Here is a 16827-nt window from a genome sequence, read left to right as displayed (position 1 = left end):
GTTGATGCCGTGTTGCTTTCTACGTTTACGTCTACATACATAGTCTGCAAGCCACCACACGGTGCGTGGTAGAGGGTATCCTGTTCCGTTGCTAGTCATTTCATGTTTTGTTGCAATCGCAAATAGAGCAAGGGAGAAACAACTGTTTATATCTCTCAGTATGAGCCCTAATTTCTAGTATCTCATCTTCGTGGTCCTTACGCAAAATGTATGTTATCGGCATTATAATCGATCTGCTGTCGGCTTCAAAGCCGGTTTTCTAGTTTTTCTCTATAGTGTTCCTCTATAGTGTTCCTCCAGGTATTCCTCTTTGAGTTCCCGAAGCATCTCCGTAACGTCTGTGTGTTGTTCGAACCTATCGGTAACAATTCTTAACAGCACGCGTCTGAACTGCTTCGATGTCTTCCTCTAATGCGACCTGGTACGGATCCCAAACACTCAAGCAGTGCTCAAGAATAGATCGCACTAGCGTTCTAAATGCGATCTCCTTTTTTATTTTCCCAATGAACGGAAGTCGACTATTTGCTTTTCGTAGTACACTCCTCACATACTGTTCCATTTTATATCGCTTTGTAACGTTACGTCAAGATGTTTAAAGGATGTGACTGTGTCACGCAGAGCAGTGCTAATAATGTATCAGAACATTACGGATTTGTTTTTCCTACTCATCCACATTAACTTACATTTTTCATTCATTTTTCATTCATCAAATAACCTAGAAATGTTGTCTAAGTCATCTTGTATGCTCCTACAGTCACTCAACTTCGACGCCCTCTTGCACGCCACAGTATCACCAGAAAACACTCACAGATTGCTGCCCACCCTGCCCGCCTGAAAGTTTATGTATATAGAAAATAACAGCAGTCCTATCACATTTCCCAGGGGTATGCTAACGATACGCTTGTCTCTGATGAACTCTCGCCGTCGAGGACAACATACTGAGGACTATTACTTAAGAAGTCATCGAGCTATTAACGTATCTGGGAACCTATACCCTATGCTAGTACCTTCTCTAACAGCCCGCAGTTGGGCACCGTGTCGAATGTTTTCCGGAACTATAGAAACACGTAATCTGTCTGTTGCCCTTCGTGCATAGTTCACAGTATGTCGTGTGAGAAAAAGGGCAGGCTCGTCGACATAAGCTTCCAGGTCTCAAGAAAATTTATTATATTCGACCTAAGAATATGTTAAAGAATTTTGAGGGTACGTTCTTTTCCCGTTCTTATATACAGAGTCACTTGTATTTTTTCCAATAGCTTGGGACTTGGCTCTGGGCGAGAAATTGGCCATATATGTGAAGTAAGTAGGGGGCGAATGCCTTAGAGTACGCCTACTGTTTGTAAAACCGAATTGGTATTCCATCCGGACCTGGCGACTTATTTGTTTTCAACTCCTTGAGTTGTTTCTCTACTCCAAGGATGCTTATTACCGTGTCATCCATAGGGAAGGCTGTTTGAAAGTCAAGCGACCGCATGTTTGTACGATTCTCGTGCGTAAACGATTTCTTAGACGCGAAATTTAAAACTTCGGTCTTTCTTTTGCTGTCTTCACCTGCCACACGAGACAGGTCAACGATTGACTGGATGGAAGCCTTAGACGCACTTAGCAATTTTGCATAGGATTGTATTTACGGCCAAGGTGTTCTACAGTTCCCACTGTCGTTCAGTGATCAAAATACGAACTAGAGTAACGACATCAGTCGCAGTTTCAGTTCGCCAGAAAGTTTCAGCTCTCTTCTCATCTTCTTGAGCGTTTTTTACAGTCATTAATAAATATAAAAGCATGTCCTTTTAGCTGCTTAAAGCTTGAAGTTTCAAACAATTCCGACATATGTCAGAGCCGTAGTGAACCATCCAAATGACGCCTACGCAAGACTCCTGTTATAAGCTATGTGCTATGACTGAATCATTGCGTTACGAAAAAAGAAACCGAGGTAGATATCTATACGCGTCTGCTTGCAGTGCTTGGTAACGGTGAAGTAATGTACTGTTGGGCGGTGGATGAAGAGAACTAAGGCGTCAGGAAGTGCAGAAATTGGACTCCGGACTCGGTCACGTTCGGGACGTCCTGGCGCAACCACTGCTCCACAAATGATAAAACCACTATTCATGCAGACCGCTATATGTTAATTCAACGTTAGCTTTGTAGCGGTGAGCGTTGGGTGTTGGAGTGTAATGACTGCGACGCTTGGATATTTAAAGGTGTTCTCATGATGGGTTACACGAATGATTACAGCATACAACAAAATTCAAAGAGAAGTCATTTGATCTGAGCTGTTGGAGCAGTTTGAAGCCAATGGAGAGGCGTTTCTGTCACGGATAGTGACAGCTAGTAAGATCTGGGTGCATCCCTTTGAGCTTTTACCAACAATGAATACATGCTCTCACATAACGCTGGCCTAAGACCATAGAACGTGAGCGTGACTTTGTAGAAAAACAGTGCACGTAAAAGAAATGTTGACTGAAATTGTCACCAAATTCGAAGTCTCAAGAAAAAATATGTTCTGAGAAGGAAAATCGTAGGGCGTTACTTATTAGATGACCCTCGTTCAAAGAAATATTTTTCTAGCGAGGCTTTTATACATTTTTTTCCTTTTGCAATATACTCTACGGAACGCGTTACCCATTAAACGGGTAGCGCTCTCAGAGAGAATGGAAGTGAGACTGGTTTTACCGGTTCCGATCTAATCGAATCGCAGCAGGTGTCGAGTAACTTCCAGTCCGGCCTTCCTCGAAACTTCTGTTCACATAAACTGAAAGTCATCACATCTCCCACCTTTCGCACTTACTGCTTGCGGCTGGACTCCAAACTCATTACAGCTCCTTACACTGGTGAGGGCTCACAGTAACACACGAACTGAAGCAGAAACACCAAGTAGTACACGTCTTCAGGCAATAAAGCTTCTCTGTCACTACTAACAAGACAAATAACACGGCACAGACGTATCACCCAACAAACTAAACGTAACATGCTAATACACAACCGCATATAATCAGACACTCATGGACCACTGTGATAATTGAAACTCCAAATGTACTATTTTTTATCAGTCTCCTGACTGGTTTGATGCCTCCCATTTCTGTTTTTTGTCCTGTTCTATTCCTTCAAGGGAAGAGTAGCACTGACACGCAACATCCTGAATTATTTTCCGTAGGGAAGGGTTTTGTATGTTGGGACACTTTTAAGAGTCACGCCTCTAGCCAGCCCTGAGATAAAAGTTTAAAGCGTTATCTTACTCAATTTTGAAATTATAGTATTGACTTTAAGTGCGATGCAGTCTTCTTCTGAAATTACAAAAATTACTCCTGAAAAGTAATGTTTTTCTAAATGAGAGAAACTGTTCCAAGGTACAGCATGGTTATGTACCAAGGAACAAATATTCTATTCCAGTTCAAAAGTATTGTCTTTTGTCAAGATTGTATTTAATAATCTATGTGTGACATTATTACTCTACTAATTACCAGTAGTCAGTAAGTGATATTAACTTAAGAAGTATTATTAAATCCAGTACTTACTTACTCCTTAGCACTACAGCCCCTTTAGGACCTTGGCCTCTCTGATGATCAGAGCCCAGTACCGACGAATTTCTGCTCACTTCCTCCTCCTTCTCCTGACTCAAGTCTTTCTCAAATCATTTTCCACATTCTCCATCCATCGTTTCCTCGGTCTCCCTTTGCTCCTGTTGCCACCTGGATTTCGTGTGTAAACCTTTTTGACAGCTCGGTCCTCCGACATTCGCTCTATATATCCCAGCCATCTCAATCTGTTACAACTAATTTCAGTCACCAAGTCAGGATTTCTAGGCAGTTCTTCCAATTCCTTGTTTCTCCTTATACTCCATTGGCCCGCCTGATACACGGCTCGAAAAATCTCTATTAATGTTTTCTTCTCCCACCTTCACATGAGCTCTTCTTCTGTCATTGTCCATGTTTCTGAGCCATACATTTACACCGGTCTTATGACTGTTCGATAGACAGTCAGCTTCGATTTTCTGCTCAGGCTACGTGACTGAAGGATCTTGAACAGGGCCCAGTAAGCTCTATTTCTTGCAGCAATCCTAGATTTTGTTTCTTCTCTTACTCTGCTATCCTCCGTATTCAGCACTCCCAGGTATTGTAACTTCTCACATCTCTCATGATTGTCTCTGTTCAACTTAATATATTTCTCTTTAACAACAGCATTTTTCCTGGAAGCAAAGAGATACTATGTTTTTGTGTTGTTTACTCTAAGTCTCAACTGTTCTGCCTCCTTTTCCAGTCTGCCAAATCCTTCTTCCATTTCTTTGAAATCTCTAGACAGCATCTATGTATTTAGATTTTGGTGCATACGTTTAAACAGAGTGCCACCTCGGTTTCAATCTCCACCCTTCGCATCACTCTCTCCAACACTATGGTGAAGAGCAGCGTGGATAATACATCATCATGTCTTAACCCTTGGTTGACCTCAAATTCTTTAGAAATTTTGTCTTCTACTTTTTGTGCTGGTGACGGTCATTTGTACCAGTCTGATAAGTTTGCTTCGGAATTCCATCTCCACTAAAGTGTCATATAGATTTTTTCTTTTGACATTACAATACGCCTGTTCAAAGCCTACAAAAACTGGTGCACATCCACATTATATTCATAACACTTTTCCATTATTTGCCTTATTATGAAGATCTAGTCAGTTGTTAACCTGCCCCGTCGAAAACCCCACTGGTAGTCTCCGAGTATTTCCTCTGTAATTGGCGCAAGTCTCACAGCAATGACTTCAGCTGATACTTTGTACACCACGCTAAATAAAGCAATACCGCGATACTTCTCACAGTTTACTTTGTCGTTCTTCTTATGAATCGGGCATATAATGGCCATGTTCCACTGATGTACCAACCTTGTTAGATGTCACCTCCACCCTTGATCATCTCTGCTGAATTGTTGTCATTACCTGGAGCCTTATCGTTCCTTAGGCTTTTAGATGCCATCCTAACTTCCTCTGTTGTTTGTATAGGCACAGGTCTTTCATCTTGACTAACATTCTGCCACGGTTGATCACCCTCTGTTTTATTTTTTTGCAGAACTTCTCTTTCTTTAGTGACATCCAGCAGCTAACTGAAATATTCGGCCCATCGGAATAGAACCTGTTCTTCTCCTCCTGTAAAATTTCCTTCTTTATCTCTGCAGAATACTGTACGTGGTTGAAAGCCTTTCTTCAGTTCCTGAACTCTCTTGTGGAATGTTCTTACTTCTTGATCATTATACTCTTCTTCTAGCTCTGTAATGCATCTCCTCTCTAATTCTCGTTTCTTTCTTCTGCAAATTCTATCTGCCTCTTTCCTTTTCTTCATGAATTCTTCTCTATTAGATTTTGTTGTTCTGTTTATCATTTTCTTCCTTGCCTCATTTCTCTCTTCCACTACCATCCTGCCCATTTCACACTTTCTTCTAAACCTAAAACTTCTGCTCCTTGTAGAGCTTCTTTAATCATACTCCACTTCCCTTCGAAACTTTCCAGAGCGTGACTTTGTTTAGCCTCACACTTCTTCTGCAGTTCTGTTTCATACTTTTCGGGTACTCCCTTCTTTTTCAATTTAGAAATATTGTTTCTTCACAGAGCTTTTCTCATCCCTCTGGATCTATAGACAGCTATGCGTTGTCTGTATTTCACTCTTACCATATAATGATCCGAATTGCAGTCAGTTACCCTGCAGCTATCAACTTTAAGGATGTCAGACACATGTCCCCTGTCGATTACCATATGGTCAATTTGATTAAAAGTAGTGCGATCTGACGAACGCCATGTGGCTTTCCTTATGTTCTTTCTCTGGAGCCATGTACTCTTCACTACTATTGCATTGCCCATGGCAAAGCCTACAAGTCTTTGTCCATTTTTATTTGACGTTTCATGTAGGCTTTCATTTCCTACTGTTTCTCTAAAAGCTTCTTCTCTTTCCACTTTTGCACTGAAGTCACCCTTCACTATCTTTACATCATTCCTTGGTATGCCTTTCACTTCATCCTCATCATCTTCTATGGGTGCATACACACATACTAGAGTGATGTTGAAGAAGTAAGTGGTAGGGTAAACTTCGTACAAGCCCATTTTGTTAGTGCAGATTGCCGACATTAGGGGCAGGTATGCACTCAGGGGCAAACCTATTGTTCTCCTTTGATTGACAGGTCATTAAGCTGTTGTTTTCCTTTGATTGACAGGTCCTTAACCTATTGTTCTGCGAAAAGGATCCATCCTTTTGACTGACGGACACTTAACCTATTGTTCCCCCATGCCCATCACCCTCCCCTCCCAACCCTCAGGAAACTTCACTCCTCACTGCTAAAGGTACAATTTCAGGTCTGAGTTATTGGAATAGCCCCTCTCACTCTTATCAATTTCATTCACTACTTAATTACATTGATCAATTAATTAACCTCTCCCCCTCTGGTAAAAATATGTTTTTGTAATCCCAGAGTCTGGAGATGGGTGTAGAAAAGCAAGCAAGCAACCATGTTGAGACCAGAAACACTAACATCTCTGTGCCAAGGAGAACCGACACAGCCTTCATACAACAGTTCTGAGAGTGACTTCAGTCCACTGAGGGCGCTCTGGTCACTTGTCGAGTGTGGATGACTGCCCAACCTCGCGGGAAATGTCTAGTGCAGCAAGGACTATACCTACGGTTCATGTGCTTATGCTGTCTCTCTTCGCATTATTTGAACAAGTGTCTGGCAGTCGATTGCTGTACGAATGATGTAAAAGAGGCGATTTTGTATGCCACAGGATACGAATTGTATGTTTACTACATCGACATGGTATGCTGTGATATATTTCTGGCTCGGAGGTCGGTTTCATGCTCTAATTTTCAAGCTCCCATCCACAGTGGCAGAGCAGTGTAATTGATTAAGAGTCTTTCTGTATTTGACGATCTGTAGGCCACTTTGCATGGTTTAATTGTCAGTGCAATATAGCGATCTGTACAAAAAAGTTTTTGCCACTGAAATTCTCACCTGCAGAAAGAAAAGAAGGGGCGGACAGTGCCCCCACACTGGCGGTTTCAGTAATTCGGTGGGTAAATTCAATAAGAGCCAATCATAATGCTCCATTCATTCACAAGACATCCTATATGCTGGGGCGTAGGAGTGTCTACAACAATTCAAACAAGATGGAAGCAAGGTATCTTTGGAAAGTTCTGAGAAAACAAGTGTTCAAAGACAAGTTAAAGCAGACCATCCATCTCTGGCGAGGATGCTGTCACTCATCTGCCACTGTGGTATTAGGACATCTCCAGACCTGTAGCTGTAAGATACTGAAAATTTCCGCAATTTTTCTCTTCTGTAAGACAGTGCTTCGAATCATCCCCCCCCCCCCCCCCCCCCCCGTCTGTGCTTAGACAGCATTCTCTTTCCGTGCAGCAACAATACTTTTATGATTAACGGTGTTTTTGTGAGCGTGCTCAGACATGATGAAGGAGATTAGCGGTGAGAATGTTTAACGTTTCTGAGATGTATATGCCGGCTGTTGTGGCCGAGCAGTTCTAGGCGATTCAGTCTGGAACCACACTGCTGCTATGGTCACAGATTCGAATCCTGCCTTTTGCATGGATGTGTGTAATGTCCTTAGGTTAGTTAGGTTTAAGTAGTTCTAAGTTCTAGGTGACTGATGACCTCAGATGTTAAGTTCCATAGTGCTCAGAGCTATTTGAACCATTTTCTTGAGATGTATGTTGACAGGATGACGAACATTTGGCAGTGATGCATCAGCCATGCTGGGCAAGTAAGTGTCCATGCATGGCTAGATGCAGCTTACATGTCCCATTATAATCACCAGAAGCAATGCAGGCTGTGGTATTCTGGAAGCATTGCAACAGATTTCTATAGTGCGTCCTGAGGGGGGACTTGGCTGTTATTTACATAGCTTTGTGATGTCAGTGTAACACTGAAAACCCTTTAGCTGCTATGGAAACATATCTCAGCACTGGGCCCGCACTGCAGCTATGCATCATCGCTTCAGCATCGGTGCCTAGGTTAATACATATTTCGACAGCAATTTCTCAGGTGTCAAGTATGGAAGGGATGCCATCGCTCATGAATGTGGGGCCTGACACCTGTGAGTGGCTTGGCAGCTGACGGCCATTGTGTCGTCACTTTGCAGGGGTGCCAGTGCACTCCGACTCCTGGGGGTGTGTGTGGAGCTGGCAGCATTGGCGTAGGGCACGGAGTGGCAGGATGTGTCTTTTATTAGTGATCTTTTGTTTGAAATATATTCCATCGATTTCACAGATCCCATACATGTGAAGAATATCGATTTAATTGGTTCAAATGGCTCTGAGCTCTATGGGACTCAACTTCTGAGGTCATCAGTCCCCTAGAACTTAGAACTTCTTAAACCTAACGAACCTAAGGACATCACACACATCCATGCCCGAGGCAGGATTCGAACCTGCGACCATAGTGGTCACGCGCTTCCAGACTGTAGTGCCTAGAACCGTTTGGCCACTCCGGCAGGCTTCGATTTAATTAATTCGCATTATTTGCTTTATATCAACGTGGTGTTAGTGATAAAATAGTTAAGGGAAGGGTGTGCTGTGTTTGTGACATGGAGCAGAACAGCAGGTTAAGTGCAGAACACTAAGTTAATTTGCATAATTTTTATATAAAACGCAGTACAATAGTTTAAGGGGTGGGTAACAAAGAAGAATGTGCCATAATTGGCGTTCAAAAGCCTGTGAAATTCGAAAAGTGTACCAGAAAATGGTGGGAGGACATAACTAATTACTTAATTTGGTATCAAAGGCGGTACAATAGTTTAAGGAAATGGGAGTGACATGGAAAACCACTTAACAGAATAATAGGTTAAGTGCTAACAAAGGGCCGAACACTAGGTTAAGACAGCCAGAGTACAGTGCCGAACATTAGGTTATGCAACATGTTTGCCCATGTAATTGCTTCTTACAAGACCTACATCTTTCCAAACAGCAGAGAATGATGAGCGAGAGAAATCTAGCCCCCCACAAACTAAATCTTTTATAAATAAACAGTATACCCTTGAATTTCCTGTTATGAGATCTTTCCTCTCCACCAAAGAGTCACCAATTTTCATATACTCCATACACTGCCTTGAACCCCATAAGTTGTGTAAATAAACAATATTCCACATATTTCAATTGTTTAAGCAATATTTCATACACTTCAATCGATTTCCTTACAATTTTTTAACAAAATAAATAAACTATATACCATATACTGCCATAAATAGCTAAACAATATTCTATACATTGTCTACAGTGTTTAAACAATATTCCATATACTACAATCGAATTCCCTCCAACTGACCCTTCAACTTAGGCTTTTTCCCAGCAATTTGCAGGAAGGGGTATGAGGGGAGAGGGTTCACCAGAGGGAGAGCTTAATTAATTGATCAATTTAATTAAGTAATCAATGAAATGGATGAGAGTGAGAGAGGCTATTCCAATAACTCAGACCTGAAAAAGTAACTGTAGCAACGAGTGGTGAGGTTTCCTGAGGGTTGGGGGGAGAGGGAGGGGGCTGGGGAACAATAGGTAAAGTGCCTGTCAATCAAAATGATGGATCTGTTTAGCAGAACAATAGGTAAAGGACCTGTCAATCAAAGGAGACAATAGGTTTGCCTCTGAGGGCATACCTGCCCCTGATGCAGGCAACCCACACTTACAACATGGGCTCGCATGAAGTTTGCCCTACTACATAAGTGGGCCTTCATTCTCAAAGTTCACATACATTCATTTAGGTTTAAAATTTATGACTGCTGCTGTACACTTATTGTCTACATGAAACCTAGTACCACTTACTGTACCACTGTCTCCTCCACTATACATAATTGTGTAATTAGCACTTATTATGATACCACCTCCTTTCCATTTCACTTCTTGAATTGCTGCTGCTCCTCTACGGTATTTCTCCATCTCTCGTACGAGTCCATGTAGAGCTACTGGTTTGTTCAAAGTTCTTACATTCCAATGTATCATTTTTCCATTTACGGTGTCCTTTTCCTTGCACCAGCCTCTGGATTCAGATCACGAAACCCCCTCGCCTGCACGGACAGTGCTACGTTAAGGTAGTGGCCCCTGAGGAGGTATTAAATCGAGTAACAAGTTAAAGCATTTTGAAATAGGAGATACTGGCAACTAACACAAATTTCCATTTTCAAGAATAATAAAACTGTTAAGACATTAAATAAACTCAGTTTATTTCCAGATATCATGTGTTCCATGGTAGAAGACCTTCCGCTTAAAGATACAAGATGGCGCCTGATTGACAAAGTGTGGTTTAACCGTCCATGCGTTATGCAACTAGTTTTAAAATATACAGAATTTTACTGACCATGAAACTCTGTAAGTGAAGAGTTAACAATATCCTTTATGCAGCTTCAATACATTGTAAAGTATTTAAATATGTAAAACTTGTAGTCTCTACAAACGTCACACAAAACACCTCATGTCTTACAACAACAAAAACAGCAAAACATGCCAGAAACTGCTTATAGCAGTCTCTAATCCGCGTTACTTCATGTGCTTCTAAAATCGTTCACTAGATTAAAACAACGATTAGGGAACACCATATGTTCCTTGCGCGCTATCCTCCATGTCAACACCATCTCCTTCATATTCTAGCTCCTACATTTTTACCCTCTACGGCTCCTTTGTGTAGTATGGGAATTATTCTCTGATTTATTGAGACATCTTCTACCATCCCGCCTCTTCTTCTAGTCAGTGTTTTCCAAATAGCTCATTTCTAGCCGCTTCTGCTGAGAACCTCCCCAGATCTTATCTTATATACCACGTTGTCTGCTTTCTTTTTCGGTCTCTTTTTTTCGCAGCTACAAGTATACAAGTAGTATTGGTTAAATGTCCGTCTTTAGCAAGTGTAATATAAGTCTTATTAAGAACAGACGTGTTTCGCTTTATTTTAAAGCATATTACATGGTCACTGTAATAATATGTTTTTTATTCTTACAATTTTGTTTGTTTTATATAACAGCTCGCGATAGCAGCTATATTATATATATAGTATATTTGATAGTGGTGAAGGCATCTGATGCCTTCACCACTATCAAAACACACAAAATACGAACCGAGCCCCAACAACAAAATGGCGAGAAGTCACTGATACTTTCAACAGAAGTGTATATGTGTTAAATGCAGTGAAAGTGCTATGTACAAATACGCACCTCATACCCGTGGAAGACGAAGAAGACCGCAATAAAAAACAAAACAGCCATGAGTAACGAAAATAGTAAAAACTGTTTATAGTACTAAGTAAAGCACGCGAACTATTAACGAACATAACAAACGAAACTGTTAGGAGAAAACCATGTTGCTACAGTGACCATTGAATAGGCTTTAAAAAAAAGCGAAACGCGTCTGGTCCTAATACGACTTTTATTACAGTTGACAAAGATGGTAATTAACATATAGAAGTTACACACCACTTAATTTTCAGCATACTCCTGTAACACAACAGCTGAAGCGCTCTTATTCTCTTCTCTTCGGTTTTTCCACAGCCCAAGATTTACTTCCACGTAGTTCTGTATACCATACACACATTTTCAGAACTTTTTCCTCAAGTTAAGTTCTGTGCTTGGTAGTAGTGGAATTGTGTATACAAGGAACGCTCACTTGGCCTGCGATAACCCTCTTCACATCGTGCATCATGCGTTATCTTGATGTGGCAGAACTGCTCCGTCTCGTCTTCTACAGTATCCTGAATTTTGATGTTCGTCGTTAATCTCATTTCCACTGCTCCTGAATACGTTCGTCTATCTTTCGCTCATTCTCAATCTAAATACTGTGCACGGTAGATTATTCATTCCATTCAACAGGCCTATTACGTTCTTCCTCGCTTTCAAAGAGGATAGCAATGTCATCGTGGAACTTCATCATTAAAAACTTCCATTCTCAATTTGAATACTACTTCGGGAAATTCCTTTTATTTCCGTCATTGCAATATGCACACATATAGCTACCAGCAACTTTGAAATTTGATGTACCCGGAATTGAGCATTCTACACTCGCTGATCAGATTAGCTATGACAGCCACCCTCAAATTAAGATCAAGGGGGGCCAAAATCCAAATAAACAACAACCCAAAACTGGTCGCTCAGACGAAATCTTACTCAGATTAATTGAAGAGACAAACTCTGGCCAAGAAACCTAGGACAAGAAACCTAGCAGACCAATGACGCACTGGGACAAAATACTCTCCAGCCATTCCTCTTTCCACAAAAATAGACACTCGAAAGCATAAAATAAATAGGTACTCGAATTTATCAGCTCGTGAGAGAACTCGTAAATTGAGGATACTCCTGGCCATCGTATACATACAAGTAAATGCGGCAAATCTCATACAACACAAAAATAAAGAAGTTGTAAGCAAACATGACCATCATACGCTGAGGAAGAAGACAAATAATTGCAGTTTTCGGAAAAAAGACTTGTCTGTGAGAATGATGAAAATGACTTTTTGGAAAAATCTTCATTTCAGGAAACGAACGAGATATAAATTATCATACTGCATTTGTTGACGACAATGATGTTTCCAAATAAATAAAGGCATATCTACAGCCGTTCATTACCTTCTTGACAGAATCCCAAGTTGCTGTTACGTAGATGTCGCACTGCTTTACTGCAGATCTAATGCAACAGGAAAAAACTTATATTCATCCTAAAATAGGTTACGTGCATTTTTTTTCTTTTATCGTTGCTGTAACACGTTCACCCTTTGCTGAAATGGACTCAAATGGAAACCGTAAGTATGTAATAGTTGCAGGAGTCCTACGCATAGTGGAAATGGGTACAAAGCTCAGTCACTTAGAAATGATATAAATAAAGATATACGTGCTTGTATCCTCACATTTATTATTGAATGAGCAAACTCAGTTCAATAATTCACCCATTTTAGACAATGTTACAATATCTGCAGAGGAGAAGAACCCTGGTAACGTTCCTGTGCACACAGCTCTAGTCAAATTTATGTTTAATGATAATTATAATAAATGTTGTCCTAATGAGGTCTGTAAATTCCTATATAACTGTGACGTATGTCAACAGACATGACTTTCATAGTTTAAGTCAAAAATCGAATGGTTAAGAGGTAATGTGTTTATCTTCGCTTGGTTCCCAGCTTTCGGATCAGATGTATACCAGAAAATATGCTTATGACCCGAAACCTAGATCGTACAGTAACAATAGCGTTTGTGAAACAAGGCTGAAAAAATGTTTTGCTTAGTTAATACAATTTAAAATTGCATTTAATTTCATTAATAAGACATCTATGATTTAAAAGGCAAATTAGTTTTCTGACAAAAATGCAGCTTAATTTATGAAATCTGTCTATAATGTATTTATAAAAATACAAAGCCTCTTGCAAATATGTGCACTGAAAGAATGTGTTTCAAGATACCATGGTGATATATTCAGCATGTCGAGCATCATTTATAGGAGCTGTAAGACGTCGTGGTCTCCTGACCTTCATTGCTTACATATTCCACCCTCACAATCATGTTTCGCACATCAAGACGCTTCATTCGAACCCGAACTCGATAAGATAAAGTCAATGTTGTATGAATTCATGTAAATGATATGCAATAACAAGTGCGCACCGGGGTTGAAATACTTGAGGCTGGCATTCACACATACATTCGAGACACGACGGCCACAGGAGCTTTTAATTCGAGAGAGGCAGACCAAACACCGGGAGGCTGGTCCCTTCAGAGGATGAGTCAACCTTGGCTGCCCGTGGAGCAGACAGCGTGTGCCCGAGTGAAAGGGGGAACGACCCCGTGTTCGGCTTAAAAGCAAATTCCGCTACATTGTGTGGGAGCGTCCAACTTGCACATTCTATACACATAGCACGCAGTTTCAGATATTTTCATAGGGAGACACCAAACGTCAAACGCCGATACTACAGATTTCCTGATTGGTCGCCTTAAACGAAACATCATTCTCCCATTTTACAAGAGCAATGCTGATTGGCAGACGATATTTCTGACGCTGAGGGAGTAATGGAAGAGACTGAAAGAGATACCCCTTCACGTTTGGCGTGGAGAGGCGCCGTTCTGTTGTTGCTCTTGGAGCGAGGAACAAGTTTCTCCTCAGTACTTCACTGGGAGAGCACCTCTGTCGAGAGCGAATCGAAGTGCGACTCTATATTGAGTCCTTGTGATTAAGCGTTGTTCACTGTGTTGCCCGACACTTACTGTGTGGTGTGAACGTACAGAGTTATAGTTAAACGCCTGCGAGCAAATTTTTGAGTGGCATCGCGGTGGACTGGCTATGTGACCGGTGTACCATGCCAATAGTTACACTAGGGGCGAACAGGAATCCTTGACTTCATCAAGGCATAGGGAGAGTTTGATTGGCGAAGGTTTATCCAGATAGAACGAGAGTTATCTTATTTGTGAGCAGCGAGCGGCGCAGACAGCAGCCATCGCAGCTTACGGTATTGGGCGCTACAGCTATTGCGAGCCCCATATTTCCTCCACAACAGTACACTGCATTGCATTTGACACGTGACAGCCTCGACCGTACCTAGCAACATTCTAACGGATAATTATTCAAGTTGAGTAGGCGCGCCTCTCAGCCATTCTGCCAAATCAATAACAATCTTAAACTTTGTGTAGAAATTTCATTAGCGAATTCTATCTTTGAGAGGTAACTTCACATTCCGAAAAGAACCAGGATATAATTTGTTCAATTCATAACTAAAAGTGCCATTGTGATTTCTCAGAATTTTTGCAAAATAAATAATAATTTTCATTATTTTCATGTTTTTCTTACACTAACTAGCACTATTCCAGTAACCAAGTATCCCACTAGTTACGTAAGAAATTTTGTGAATTTTTGTGTCATTTTCTTACAGCGGACGACTCCAGAAGATATTTGTTGCTGACAGTTTTTCAGGCATTTCTCTTTAGAACGTTAGGAGTGTCTGTCTGACTTCTGTAGTAGTGTGGGGGGTGGAAATTGCATCTTGCAGGAGCCACAGGGTAAACGGTACACATCAGATTAATCCGTTGCACAGAATAACAGAATAGCAGACCCCCCCCCCCCCCCCCCCCCACACACACACACCACCACCACAGAGAGCGAACACAGAAATAGCTTCACATGGCAGCTTCGTAGGAGCAAGTATTATCTGCAGCATTACGATTTTCGTGTAATTAGAAGATCTATAAAATTTATGTTTTTCTAACACAAACTACCTCAGACGAACCGTGTAGACAGTCTGGATGACTTGTCTGGAAAAACAAATTACTCTGAATGTAGCCGCTATGTCGAAGATCTCTATGTTCATTAAGCGTACATGCCTGTGAGAAATTACGTTATTCGTCCACAGAGAAATGTAGTTGGTTTGAAGCCATGTTTTGGGTACCAAGCACTAATCAAATGCTTGTTGATGCCTTACTTTCTGGCTTCTACTGCATTTCACGGTTTTCTTAACATTTTGTCGAATAATAACAAACATTCGTGCTGCTCGCCATTCTATGCGTCTCGAATTAGACCTAAGCGATGGTGCGGTCCACTGCACAGACTTCTGTGTCGCCGAAAATTGCGTCACGTCGTAGTTGTTTGCCCCCTCAAAGACGATATGAGGAAAATAATCATCGTCCTGGGCAGTGCCCTGTGGGATAAGGTGCACCTGGCGCCAGAAGGAAGGAAAGGAAACCATTCAGAAAAAATTAAAATGGGAAGGAATAGTGGAAAAATTAGAAACATTGATCAGTTAAGACAATACTTTCACTGTGTTAAAATAATCAAAGACTTATATTTGCGTAGGCTCCCACGGCCAGAGTCAGTTGACATGCGGCGTCATGGCGTAAAAAACTATACTGGAGAAACGAATGTTTCGGTCACGTTTACAGTGGCCTTCTTCTGGGTCTACTTTTTTTACATTATGACGCTATACGATACTCAGAAAACTTTATATGTCAACTAATCAAAGTTTGTTTTGGAAATCAATCCAAGGTTAAGGTATGAGAATCATTTATCTCCTTTACCCAGATCAAAAGTCAATATCGAGCATCACTTAATTAAATCTATAGAACAAAAAGGACACAATGAAAGCAAGCGTCTTGGCGAAGGCTCTGAGGGAACATTCATCACGAGTGACGTAAACAGTGACATGCAAAAAAGACTGAAGTCACAGCTTGAATCTAGTAATTAAAGGCGCTGCAGAGGTGGAGAGGCCAATCAAAAAGCTGCCCTGTATTTCTAAACAGTTGAGAACATCTACAGTTTTTTTTGTCTCAGCGTGTTTCAAACAACTCTTGGAAACAACTCTTGGATTTCTGTGCCAGTATGGGCTTAGTAAGCAAAAACTCCTTTTTTAAACATAAGAACATTCACCGTTATACTTGGGAAGGCAGGGGAACCAGATCTGTCATTGACTATATAATAACAGATCAGGAATTCAGGAAGGCTGTGAGGGACACACGTGTATTCAGGGGATTCTTTGATGACACTGATCATTATTTAATCTGCAGTGAAATTGGGATTGTGAGACAGAAAGTGCAGGAAGTCAGGTCTATATGTAGGAGGATAAGAGTGGAGAAACTTCAGGATAAGGAAATCAGGCACAAGTACATAACAGTGATCTCAGAAAGGTACCAGTTAGTTGAATGTATTCAATTACAGTCATTGGAAAAGGAATGGACAAGGTACAGGGACACAGTACTAGAAGTGGCTAAAGAATGTCTTGGAACAGTAGTGTGTAAAAGTAGGATGAAGCAAACAGCTTGGTGGAATGACACAGTCAAGGCAGCCTGTAAAAGGAAAAAGAAGGCGTATCAAAAATGGCTACATACTAGAACTCAGGTAGA

Source organism: Schistocerca gregaria, chromosome 1 (genome assembly GCF_023897955.1).
Source record: "Schistocerca gregaria isolate iqSchGreg1 chromosome 1, iqSchGreg1.2, whole genome shotgun sequence".
NCBI classification, from domain to species: Eukaryota; Metazoa; Arthropoda; class Insecta; order Orthoptera; family Acrididae; genus Schistocerca; species Schistocerca gregaria.
The sequence above is the reverse complement of the archived record's forward strand: the minus strand, read 5'-3'. Positions refer to the sequence as shown.